At 46.6% G+C, this 12,961-nt stretch overlaps 1 long non-coding RNA gene across 1 annotated transcript; it reads right to left on the reverse strand.

Annotated features, from left to right (window-relative positions):
- Positions 1–1,227: 1,227 nt before the first annotated feature.
- LOC135389995 (uncharacterized) lies at positions 1,228–9,732 on the reverse strand. The gene is made up of 4 exons (XR_010421650.1): positions 9,618–9,732; positions 5,894–5,935; positions 1,328–1,363; positions 1,228–1,267 (listed from the first exon to the last, which is right to left on the reverse strand). It is a non-coding gene; the product is annotated as an uncharacterized LOC135389995 (long non-coding RNA).
- Between the last annotated feature and the right edge of the window lie 3,229 nt (positions 9,733–12,961).

Genomic DNA, 12,961 nt, shown 5'->3' on the forward strand with positions numbered 1-12,961 from the left:
CTGCATTTTGGTCTGATACTTCGACTGCTACGATTTGCTTAGAGGACGAGGAGTTCGCACTACAAGAATACAGAAGAAAGAAACATAACCCGTGCCTTGTAAAGGGCAGAACGATACTACAAGCATAATCTTCGCACACCTTAACATACATGTTCTTTTCTAATGACTGTACATGACTTCCAATTTTGGGCCAATGTCCTTCAATAAGATTATGGCTACTAGCGTTTCTTACATCGGTTACACTGAATATTATCTGGCACGCTACAGAAACGTAAATGATTACTTGTTACAGCAAAAGCGGATTAGGATCGGGTACAACCGTGGATCGGATCCAACAACACCGTGGGCTGTCCCCAGCCAGATGCGTGAGGCAGGTTGCGGACATTTCGATACGAACATGCCGACGTGCGCTGATTTGGGACGATGAGTTATGCAAAATATGCTCTGCTACAAGGCCCCGTTTCTTCGGTGCTTTTCCTTTGTTTTATCATGTGGAGCATCCCTGCCTGTCACATGCCCTCTATGTTCCCACGTTCCCACATCTCAGCGTAAAGCCCTGTTCTCATATGCAGCGCTTTGCTCCACAGCGCTAGAAAACAGCGCTGTTTTCTCCTCCTCGCACTGCTATGAACTGCTGGAAAACAGCGTTTGCCAGAGTTGAGCCCCTGTTAACACCGATCATTACTAGCGCTGGTTTGTAATGGCCAATCAAGAGGCCGTTTCACCCATGACATCGTGGAAGCTGTGGGATTCTTTTCCTTCCGGGTTTTTGCGGTTTTGTGTTTGTGTCGTGGTGAACTGAACACGGTGTCGAATTTCCGGTTTGCCCTGCTACTTGAGTTTTCGGGTCTTCATAGGCTACGGGAATTAAAAATCAACACAGTCGAAACGGCGCTGTGCCACGTTAGCAATGACTTGACCCGCCGAGCCGAGAAAAGATAAATTCGCAGTGGTTCATCAGCGAGAAGAAAAGGGACAGAGAAATTAGGCTCTTGAAGGACGTGCCAAAAGAATGCCATTCTTCTTACTTGGTTCTTAGTCGCTCGTCACAAATAACGAAAAAGAAATATCATAGTTAAACTTCGTTCTCAAAGATCCTTCCCAAATTTCACATTCGATTTTTGCATGGAAACCTCTCAGCGTGGATGCATGTGCCATATAAGACATGACAACGGAAAACTTGTATGGTCCTACATAGCCATAATAAGCTATATGCTGCAGAGCTTACCGGCATTGTCTGCAGCGCCCTGATCCGTTTTGTTCGCATCTGGGAAGAGTGCACATGAAAAAATGTCCGCGTGAAGCGAAAAGGCGAAGGATCACTTACCCATAGTGCTCTCAATGGTTCCAGACAAGCCAGTTCCTGCATTAATAACTCTCATTACTGGGAGTGTCGCGCATTGAGTAAGAGTTCTCTCCCTAGTGAAACCGAAATAAACATGTTTCGGAGGGCCGTTTATCCCCAAACAACTCTTCTGCGAGGCCTTTCTTCCGAAACAGACTTATTTCCAAAGTGACCTCTCTCTCTCACATATTTCATCCTCAGACGTTATCAGCAAGGGTTGCGGAATTGGGTCTCCCGTTCCATTCCAGTTCTATTCCGAGGAGTGGAAATTTGTGATAATTCCATTCCTTTAAATTCCTCGGAATGAAAAGGTATGGTCAATTCCCACTCCTGGAATGGCTTGGTGACCCGATTCCATTCTTTTAATTACATCAATAAAAGAAAAGGGGCAGGCAATCGTATTTGCTAGCCCAGCAGTACTAGAGGAGATTGACATAAGCCAGCACGGTAGGGTGGTTATATCTCATATGGCCCGAGTGTGCATAAGGCCCAAGTGACCAAAACGTCCAAATGTTCATAAGACCCGAAAAAAAATTGGGCCTTTTGCGCATTTGGGTCAGATGAGCAGGACAGGATAAGGTGTCCAGAAGGCCCTAACGCCCAGAAGGCCCAAATGGTCATATGGCCCGAAAACCAGAAAGGAAGACTAACAGTGTATATTTTCGACCGTATTTTTCAGTGTATAAGCGCCGCTATACATTGAAAGAAGTTCTCTGAAGAAGTCCTGCGCGTCATCTAATGTCATCATATGCGTGTCATCATCCTGCGCAGGACTTCTTCAGAGAACTTTTTTTTATATATAACGGAGCTTGTACAAAGAAAAATGCGGTACTTTTATCAGTGCGAGTTATATGCGAGAAATATTTTTCTGTAAAATCGCTTTTTAGGTGTGACTGCGCAGGAATTCCACACTTTGCCGAGAATCGCTAAGGCTTGGTATTTTGCTCGGGACTGAGATTTATTATGTTCATCAAGCAGTGCCCATTTTGGACAATCGCAATCGGTCACACAGTGGAATATGCTCCTTCTGCAGCGCGCATCTCACGTGAACACAAACAATGCGCTTCTTCCGCCTTGTGAAATGTAGTCTCCAAAGAGTGCAGTTACAGAATCAATTCGAAGGTGTCCGCCTATTTGATAGAGCGCCATTGGTCGAACGGCCCCGGAAAATTTGGTGACGGAACAAATGGTATCGGAAAAAATTGCATTGATGGGTTAGGGCGCAAAAAACGGTCCCATGCGTAGGCGTGGTTTGCGACGTTCAGACCCCTCCCGAGATCGTACCTTTGGTAACGCATCTGGAAGAGAGAAACGAGGAGTAAACCCTTCTCTCCTATGCAAATTTCCTCCGGAACCCCTCCAGAAATATTTTTTCTGGCTACGCTACTGCCGTGCCTGGATTGGTTACCTTCGCAGAAAAAGCGGTACTCATTGTGCGTCATAGCAGTATTCCAGAGAAGGTTGAAAAGCTTTTAATGTGGCAAACGCATAAGTTATTCAATAAAAATATTAGGCACAGAGCCTACCAAATGCACCGAACGAAATATTGAACGCTGTAAGGATTCATATTTATTTGTATTTAGTTTTTGCCACATCTATATCTTATTTGCTTGAAAAATTGTTTCCTCATTTCAGCACATTTATTAATATTTTTAGTTCAGTTACCTTTTTCTCCTCTGTCGCATTCAATTAATATTGTGCATAGGAGCGAAGAAAATAACTAGGACACTCCTAATCTTCCCTCCTGGTTTTCGGGCCATATGACTATTTTGGCCTTCTGGGCATTTCGGCCTTCTGGACACCTTACCCTGCCCTGCTCATTTGACCCAAATGCTCAAAAGGCCCAATTTCTTTTCGGGTCTTATGAACATTTGGGCGTTCTGATCACTTGGGCCTTATGCACACTCGGGCCAAATGAGATGATACCGTACAGAAGGCCGAAATGCCCAGAAGGCCAAAATAATCATATGGCCCAAATGGTCATATGGCCCGAAAACCAGGAGTGACCTAGATACTGTATTTTCTTTGCACATATGGGCAATATTAATTAAATGCGGAATGCGACAGAGGAGAAAAGGTAACTGAACTAAAAATATTAATAGAAGTACTGAAATGAAGAAACAAATTCTCAAGCAAATAATATATGAATGTGACAAAGTGAAATACAAATAAATATGAATCTTTACAGCGTTCAATATTTCGCTCGGTACAGATTGGTAGACTCTGTGCCTACTATTTTTATTGACACACACACACATTGGATGATGATGGGGTGGGCGATTCACCGCCGCTGAGTCGGTACACTGCCCTATTGCGTGTTAGGAAAGCATGCATGAGGGGATGATTGGGGCTTTCAGAGAGCCGTCACCAGACCGGTGGAGCACAAGTACTCCGCAAGAAGACGAAGGCCTTGCATTTGGTGGGCAGTGTTCGACTACGGTCCGAGAATCTTCACGAGGTTGAACGGCCGCTAGTCAATGCGTTGCATAGAGACTTCCATTAGTACACGCTCGTGGTGATATTGCCCACAAGCCAGGATGACGTAGCAGATGTCGCTGTGCACTCCACAAGTGGGGCAGAGGGAAGACGAGGTGGAGCTGAGACGGTGTTGAAAGGCAGGTGTAAAGGCAGCGTTGAGCCTCATGCGGTGAAGAGAGCAGTAAAGGGGCGCCGTAGTCGCGGAGGAAGTATTTTTATTGAATAACTTATTCGTTTGCCACATTAAAACTTTTCAACCTTCTCTAGAATACTGCTTTGACGCACAATAAGTAGCGATTTTTCTGCGAAGGTAACCAAGCAGGGCACGGCAGTATAGCGTAGCCAGAAAAAATATTTCTGGAGGGGTTCAGGAGGAAATTTGCATAAGACAGAGTGGTTTACTCCTAGTTTCCCTCTCCCAAATGCGCTACCAAAGGCGCCATTTCAGGTGGGATTTGAACGTCGCAAACCATGCCTACGCATGAGACCGTTTTTTCTGCTCTAATCCATCGGGGCCATTTTTTCTGAGACCATTTGTTTCGTCACCAAATTTTCCGGGGCCATTTTTTCGGGGCCGTTCGACCAAATGGCGTTCCATCAAATGGGCGGACACCTTCGAACTGATTCTGTAACTGCATTCTTTAGAGACTACATTTCACACGGCGGAAGAAGCGCATTGTTTGTGTTCACGTCAGATGCGCGCTGCAGAAGGGGCATATTCCACTGAGTCACCGAGCCGAGTGCAATTGTCCAAAATGGGCACTGCTTGATGGACATACTAATATAAAAAAGTTCTCTGAAGTAGTCCTGCTCAGGATGATGATGCGCATATGATAACATTAGATGACGCGCATGAATTCTTCAGATAACGTTTTTTTAAATGTATAACGGCGCTTATACACAGAAAAATACGGTCGAAAAAATACACTCCTAGTCTTCCTTCCTGGTTTTCTGGCCCATTTGGGCCTTCTGGGCATTAGGGCCGTCTGGACACCTTACTCTGCCCTGCTCATTTGACCCAAATGCTCAAAAGGCCCAATTATTTTTTTTTTTTTGGGGGGGGGGGTCTTACGAACATTTGGGCGTTCTGATCACTTGGGCCTGATGCACACTCTAGCCATATGAGATATAACCGGTTGTTTTCGCTCTTCACCGTGTGCAGGTCCGGCGCTGGTACGCAAAGGGCGCGAGGGCAGAAACCAGCGGGTCGAAATCAAAACTACCACCTGAGAACCCAAACCATTCCATTCCATTCTCATTCCGATCCTAGGACAGTTTCCGCCATTCCATTCCGGGCTCATATGAATCTGGAATGATTCCAGAATCCATTCCAACTCCGGCGTGGCGACTTGGAAACGCTGACATCTCTGTAGCGGCACGCGAAGGATTCCACGCCATGAACGACGAAAGCAAGTTAAGGTTAGGCCAGGTGAAAATCAGCCAAGGGAACACCGTCGTAACCTTACAATGCCGTCACATTAACGTCGTGCGTACGTACTTTTTCGCGGGACATTCAAACCGTGCGGATTCAAATAATGCATCTCGTATTCACGCACCGTACTGAAGTGTTCGCAATCACAAGCCACGTTGTTCTTATGTTGTCTTTGTTCGCTCACGGAGTGACTTCAGACGTACATGTGCTTCGTGACCGTGACAAGTCTAACGAAGAGACATTGCCATGCTGTGCATCGGAAGAATTGCGATCGCGGGAAACGTGAGGTCAACGATGTGTTCATGTGATGTCAAGTCAAGATGTGAAGTCAACGTTCGATGTGTTCGTAACAAACACAAAAATATCTATTATCGCCCCCAAATTTTACATGGCTGCCAAATTCACGGAACTTTTACGCGCGCGGTTACGAAACAACAGGTTATAGTAGGTTGATGCATTCGAAGATGTTGGAATAGCGGTTCGTGCCGGAAAAGGTGAAGGGTTCAAAGCCTCCTTTTCGTTTGCAACACCCATTGTTTAACATTGCGTTGTTGCAACATTCCGTTGGTTATTGGTGATTGTGGAAAGAGAGAGAGAGAGAGAAAGGTGCAATGTATGCTCCACAGCTGCGTTCTTACCATATGCCGAAGAAGTCATTGCGCTGGCATACTCAGATTCACCTGAAGAGCATTAAAGGATTTTCCTTTGTCAGTAAGAGCAGGCAAACTCTGTCATCTCAACTGAAAAACTCTACTATGCCCATATACATATTCATATGCCCATATTCATAATATTCAAGGGTTACAAGGCAGTGATAATGCCAGGAAAAAAACAAAAAATAGAGGAAACAATTAGGAATAATTGGGTGAGCACCGCAATAGAAAGCGTGTGACACTGTCTGTGTTGCTTTAGCTTTCATCCACAGTGGTTCAGTTGAATGTTACTGAACTACGTGTTAATTCGCCAGAGGGTAATAAAGAGATAAGATGGGATAGGGAGGGGATAAGGAGAATCTGCACTGCGCAGAGCCAGCCAGCCAGCCGCGCAGCCTAGCATTCTGCCAGTTTCTAACAAGAATAATAATTCGGGGCTTTACGCCGCGAGACAACTGTGGTCCCAGCGTCTAACAGCATGTATGTTGGCTCTGACACGAAGTGCCTGGCGGAGATTCACAATTCCCATCTTCGTGCGGTGTCCTGTGGTTGTCAGCCTGCAGCAGCACCAACAGTGACCAACAACCAAATGTGGTTGACCAACAGTGTGAGTGAGACTTTGACTTTCTCCCGGATTGCCCAGCATGGTTAGGATACGGGGCACAGAGCAGTGGGGTCATGAGCGTGACGGGTCGGATTCATTAACGGCTCTCGCGGTACAGGCGGAAGGGTATCTGGATGACGAACAGGAGAACGTGCCACCGGGGTTGGCTACGCAGAGCGGTGCAGCTAATAGGGCGAACACTGATTCGAGAGACAAAGAGTTGAAGTTGGAATCTTTAAAATTGCAGGTAGAGTTGGAGAGATTAAGATTGGTAACTGCGCAGGCACGGGCGCAGGGTGCGGGCGGGAGCACTGTGGGAGCGGAGCGAAGACGTATGGGGTAATTTGCAGCGGAATTAAGGGCAGTGTTGGCTCCGATGACCAGTCTATACGCTATGGTGCCTGCTTGGTTCCGTAACGTGGGCACTTTGTTTGACTCCCTTGAAATTCCTCAGACGATTCAGGGTGCGGTTATTCCACCTTTTTTAACTGAGCAGATGGGATCTTTTGTGGCTTCGCAAAGCACTACGCATTTATTGACGCGTGCCGGTGTGAAGTCCTTAACTTTGAAGCAGTTGAGGTTGTCAGCTACTACGTACACGCGGCTCGTCGCAACAGCAGTGAAATCGGAAGGAGACGTGGAATCAGTTTACTCTTAATGTAGTTACTACCTAGAGAGTCGTAAAGTAGATACTTTTCAGGGCCTTAAAAGGAGTTAATCCTGGCACACAAACCGAAGGAAGTCATGCCTGAAGAAATGTTAGTACATGTGGTGCAAGAAGAAACCAGTTGATTGTTGAGACATTAGTGGTACTGTTGCCGCAGCGCGAAACTTCGAGGAAAGTCGTAGGTTCATGAATGTTTTTAGGAGGAGGTCAGGCTAGAAGGTGCGGTGGGAGAAGTAGTAGGTCTCACAGAGGACCAGGAACAGTAGGCGTGAGGTGCCAATGAGAGACGTTGTTTCAAATGTGGATGAATGGGGCGCGTGCTTAAGGAGTGTCCGGAATGGCGTAGGACGCAGAGGGGTGACAGTGATACAGGCGTCGGTGCGCGAATGTTAGTTGCTAAAGTGGTATGGCAGACGACGGCTGTGGACACCCAGGATCCCGCTAGCTCGGTAGACATTGTGATAGGCTGTAAAGTAATAGCGGCTAGGGTCAAGTGACGTTACAGTACTCCCCTCAGAAGATACCCCGCCGGAGTGTTTGCTAGAAAGAGGTGGTAAGGTGCACTTGACTGGAGCTTTCAGGGCGCCCGTATAAGCTCATCTGTGCTATGTGGAAATTGGCCTTCAGGGGGACCAAGGAGAGGTAAGTCAGCCAGCCGGTTGTTGTGTGCTATCACAGAGGAGTTTGCGTACAACGTGGGAGCACTGATTACGCCACGAGACTTTGAGGAATTTGGGAGAATAGGAACTGAGTCTAGACAGGAAGCCGCTGAGATCTTAGCTATTCAAAAGTCCATCAGACAGAAGTTCTGGGGCACATGAATTGGTACAGGAAGTTCAGCTCGAGGAGATGGATTCGGAAGGAGCTGAACGCAGTACGACATAGAATTACAGTACATACGCGGCAAAGACAGCGCCGTCGCTGACATATTGTCGCGGTTCAATTACCAGTGGCAGTTCTGTACTCGGGTGTTTCCTGTTCCAAATCCGCGGTTGTGTGGTGTTGTTAGGTATGTTGCTTTGGGGGAAGTTGGCAGTGAATAAATACTGGTCATCCCCGGAATGTATCAGGAAAGTCTCGAGTGCACAGGTTGAGTGCACTGGCTGGTGCGCAGTGTTGGTCCAGGACTATCTCCGTCCCCGGGTCGAATCACCACCAAGTGGCGCTGGACATGTTCAAGGTCCTCAACTTGCATGGGGGGAGGAGTCAGGAGTGTGGAAGAAGGGCTCCAGTGACTAGATGGTCACGTGACCAAGCGAAGCAAAGGGCCCACGAGCCGCACCGACGGTGGTCTGTTGCGCGGCACCAGAGAACAAGGAGCGCGAGACTTGAGGCCTTCTGACGATTAAAAGGTTTCCTATGGCTTGAACAAACCTGTTTCTAGACTGTCAGTAGGAAGCAAGAAAAAAGTATCGTACGCAAGAGGATTTTGTCGACCATTCATCAACAACTTGCTCGCTTTTCCTTAATTCAAGTACGGTTAGGTTAGGTTACGTTAGGGTAAATGAGTATGGAAGCGTGTATCTTTTTACCGCGTGACATGATTATACTACCTTCAGGAACTGTCGCGCAAAATGTATCTTTTGGGAAGGGAGAATTTCCTTTAAAAAAAACTGCGAGAATGCGCGCGGCGCGGGCGACTTCCCGAAGCTGCTAGCTGTTCGCGTGATACGACGACAGGTCAGTCGAGCACATGTGATTGGCTGCCGGGAATCATCGTCTGTTAGGATGCGGCCGGATGACTGATCTGCTTCAGACGAGGGATAGGCGGAGTCATATACAAAAGCAAAAGGACAGAGAGAACAAAAAAATAGAAAAAAGTCCGAAAGAAACAAGCGTCCATACGAGCGGGTTCACACGAGAGACGCATCCCCGGGATAAGTCCGCGGCTGGCGGTGGCGTTACGTGGACGGAGGAGTCCCCATTATCCATTGTCGAAAGAGGTAATTTCGTATCAAAATTTACAAATTTTGCAAATCTTGCAAATTTACATATTTTGCAAATCAGTAACAATTTTTGGCCTGCAAAATAGTAAAAGTGCATGTACAGACCGGACGCATATCGGTTTTCGGTGTTTTTCATGATTTTGTCTTCGTAGAAGCCGCGGTATCGTTACTAAACTATCCCCGGAGAAGACGCACATTTTGATGACATAGGCTGTCACGTTTACACCATCCGCGAACTTATCCCGGGGATGCGTCCCTCGTGTGAACCTATCTTCGCGCGCAAACCAGACGACATACTCGTAATATAAGCGAATCTGGATATAACCTAATATTAACTCATCCGGGCTCATTGCAGAAGCATCTCAAAAATGCAATTACATTTCTCGATGAAAGCCTTCTAAAAGAACCTCTATTTCACAGCAAGACCGAAGAGTACCCTGACCCACTACGTCCCTTGACTCCCTTTAAGAAACCAGCAAGACCTGCACTTACCCATCTTGAAGGTCGAACGGATATGTTCTTGCGGGCCCAAGTCGGGTGAATATGGAAGTATCTGAAACGAACAAATTTCTGGTTGTTCTGGTCTTCTTCTTCTTCTTCCACCACTAAGCACGGTGGCCACAAGACACAGCTTCTTCTTCTTCTTCTTCAGCCACAAAAGAAATGCCAGTGATCCACAAATGAAGGCCTCTTCTTTTTCTTCGTTCAATCAAAGCATGGCAGTGAGCCGCAAAGGGAGATTGGCCATCTGTGTGGCAGTGATGAGATGTAAGGCCCTGAGAGGCCTGACGTGAGGCCGACAACGGCAAGCCCTTTCAACATCACCACCACCACCTAAGGCCCTGAGATGAGGCAAGCCCTTTCACCATCACCACCACCACCACCTAAGGCCAGGCCAGGTTGCCCACATACGTGAGGCCGACAACGGCAAGCCCTATCACCACCACCACCACCTAAGGCCAGGCCAGGGAGGTACCCGGGTTCGAATCCCGGTGCCGGCTGTGCTGTCTGGGGTTTTTCCTGGGTTTTCCTCAGACGCTTTCAGACATATGTCGGCACAGTTCCCTTAGAAGTCGGCCCAGGACGCACATTCCCCCAGGGCGTGAGTCGTGACGTTGCCCACATACGTGAGGCCGACAACGGCAAGCCCTATCACCACCACCACCACCACCACCTAAGGCCAGGCCGTGCCGGCTGTGCTGTGTGGGGTTTTTCCTGGGTTTTCCTCGGACGCTTTCAGACATATGTCCGCACTGTTCCACGAGAAGGAGAAATGTTCATAGGGGGGTCTCGGAAGGACATCTCGAGACAGGCTTGTGAGTCGTCTACACCTGAACGGAGAAGTACGCCCAAGAACAGAGAGGAGAGGATATACCTCCCCAGAAAGGTCATTAAATCGAGGGTGTCAGTGATTTCGTAAAAGTCCACGATGGCCAGAAATCCAAGTGATGATGATATCTCTAATGTGGTGCGGGGTAAGATGTACCAAAATGGACAACAACGACTCTGAGGGCGGCAGCAGACCCGACCGCGACGCCAAAGTTGAAATGACAGTTGAAAGTGGTCTGTCAATGTCCTCTGTAGAGTGATCAGTGGAAGGCGCTTGGCATCCGCGTGAAATCTCAACGATCTGAACCGAGGTGGTCCTCGCGGGGACCAAGTATGCACACATCAGCCAAAGAGATCATCAGTGGCGCGAGGAGCTTTTGCGAAAAGCTTGCGAAAAGCAGTTGCGGCGCATTCCTGCGGTGCCACCGGCGTACACTCTCAATGTCGTCCCCCTTTATTTAAATGCAAAAAACATGGGCAAAAAATATCTGTATTTGGAAGTGCTAACTGTTACCTTTTGTTTCTTCTGAAGGAAGGCTACATGATCACCTCTGAAACTATCAAAATTACCTTTATATTAAGGAGACTGTTTCCTCTAAAATATACCTTTCCTCCTCGCTCATTTTTGTAGCCTTTATTTAGCAGGCTGTTTGTACCCTCTGAGATAATCCTTTTGTACAGCTTATATCCAAAATCTGTATACAGCTCCCTTTACACTCCACAATCACACTGAGTCTCGTCCCCAAGCACTATCAGAGCCATCTTTGCGGCGCTTGGCGAATATTATTTAAACAGGACCTTTGCTGGCAAGGTCCAGGGATCCTGTTTAATTAATATTTTCCAAGCACTGCCAAGATGGGTCTGATTGTGCTTGGGGACGAGACTCAGTGTTGTTGTGGAGTGTAACGGGAGCTGTATACAGATTTTGGATATAAGCTGTACAAAAGAATTATCTCAGGCGAGAGTTGTACAGTATGTTTCCAGAAGAAAAAAATCCGATTACCGAACAATTTGGCACCGGTAACCATTTCCTCAGCCATTACCTTGTTGGTAAGTTCACTTGGCATACCGGCCAATGGATGGACAGCGTGTACAGCTCACTAGTACAAAAATGCGCACTTTAAACTGGGAACTCGTGAAAACTTTGACACACGAAGGTTGCCAGATAGTACCTTCATTAAGGCGGTAGTAGTAGTCGGTACATAAATAATACGTATTAAAACAATAAGCAGTAAAATAATATATGCCATTCTTAATGATTCTTTCGCGGTGTGATGAAATAACCATGATGAAGGGAAGTGGGCGTCGATAACATTCTTCGTCTCTAAAAAAAAAAATGCATGTTTTTAAGTGATGCGCCCGACCAATGGCCCTCTCACACAAATTTTATAATTTTGAAAATTTGTTATACAAAAATAGTGAGCACTAACACACGCGCATCCATCAGCCCGTATAAACGTGGGGAGCTTACCAAAAGGAGACTTTCTTGGTCTGTGGTCACTGGTGTCGAATTGTTCCGCCTGGGTATTTTTGTGAAGAATTCCGCTGCACACAGTGCTGTCAGCATTAGCCCCCTCGTTTGTTGCGACAACAATAAGAATATGCACAATTAAGTTGATTCAAGAATATATTATCAAGTGGTATACATATAACAAAATTATGAAAACCACACAAACTGAAATGGATTACAATCACAGCCACAGACCTTTTGCGAGCTCCTACATTTAGAGGATGATATAGTCAAAACTCATTGTATCACTATTTTTTTATAGGATGCGCTTTTTTTCTAATCGTAGAATGAGGTCCCTCAACTTTGCATTCATGCAGCCTTTGGGAAGGCTATCTTTCACTAGGGCTCTCTGTAGAAGCATTAAAATCTAACCATAGGCCAGAGTGTACGACCAGTTCTTCACGTAGTAGACAACGAGACACAACACCAGTGCTTTTTCCAGGGTTCAAGACGGTCTAGTCGGACAAGCTCCTCTTCATGTCCACAATACAAACTTTTGCTGCCTTCTTCGAAGTACAGCGTAGGCCCGGGAGGCGTGGAAGTCATCTGTCCCTAAAATAAGAGCATGGGCCTTGTTCAGAAAGAAGGAATGGAAAAATGTCTATGCATCATTTTTCACACACTAAAGGAGCATTCCATTTTAATTTATGGCAGCTTGACAAAACGTGGGCTGTTGAGGATGACGAGCGAGGTATGCTTACAGGGTTTCATCTAGACTCACCTGAACTTTGAGTTTTTGCTGGGAGTATCTCGATCGAAGGTGTTCCTCAACGCAGACGAAGGACGCCGCTACTCCTGTTATTTCGGCAAATCCATTCCTCACGGAGCGAAGAATGGTCTTCAAGTTTGCCATCGTATTGTAGAACCTGAGTTCTGCTTCAGCAGATACGGTAAAGATGTTGATAACATAAATCTAATTTGGAACTCTAACCAAGGGATGTTGTATGGTGTTTGTGAAGCCGACAGATTTTCACGCGATAGACACTAAAAACCATGG

Source organism: Ornithodoros turicata, chromosome 3, assembly GCF_037126465.1.
Source record: "Ornithodoros turicata isolate Travis chromosome 3, ASM3712646v1, whole genome shotgun sequence".
Taxonomy (NCBI): Eukaryota; Metazoa; Arthropoda; class Arachnida; order Ixodida; family Argasidae; genus Ornithodoros; species Ornithodoros turicata.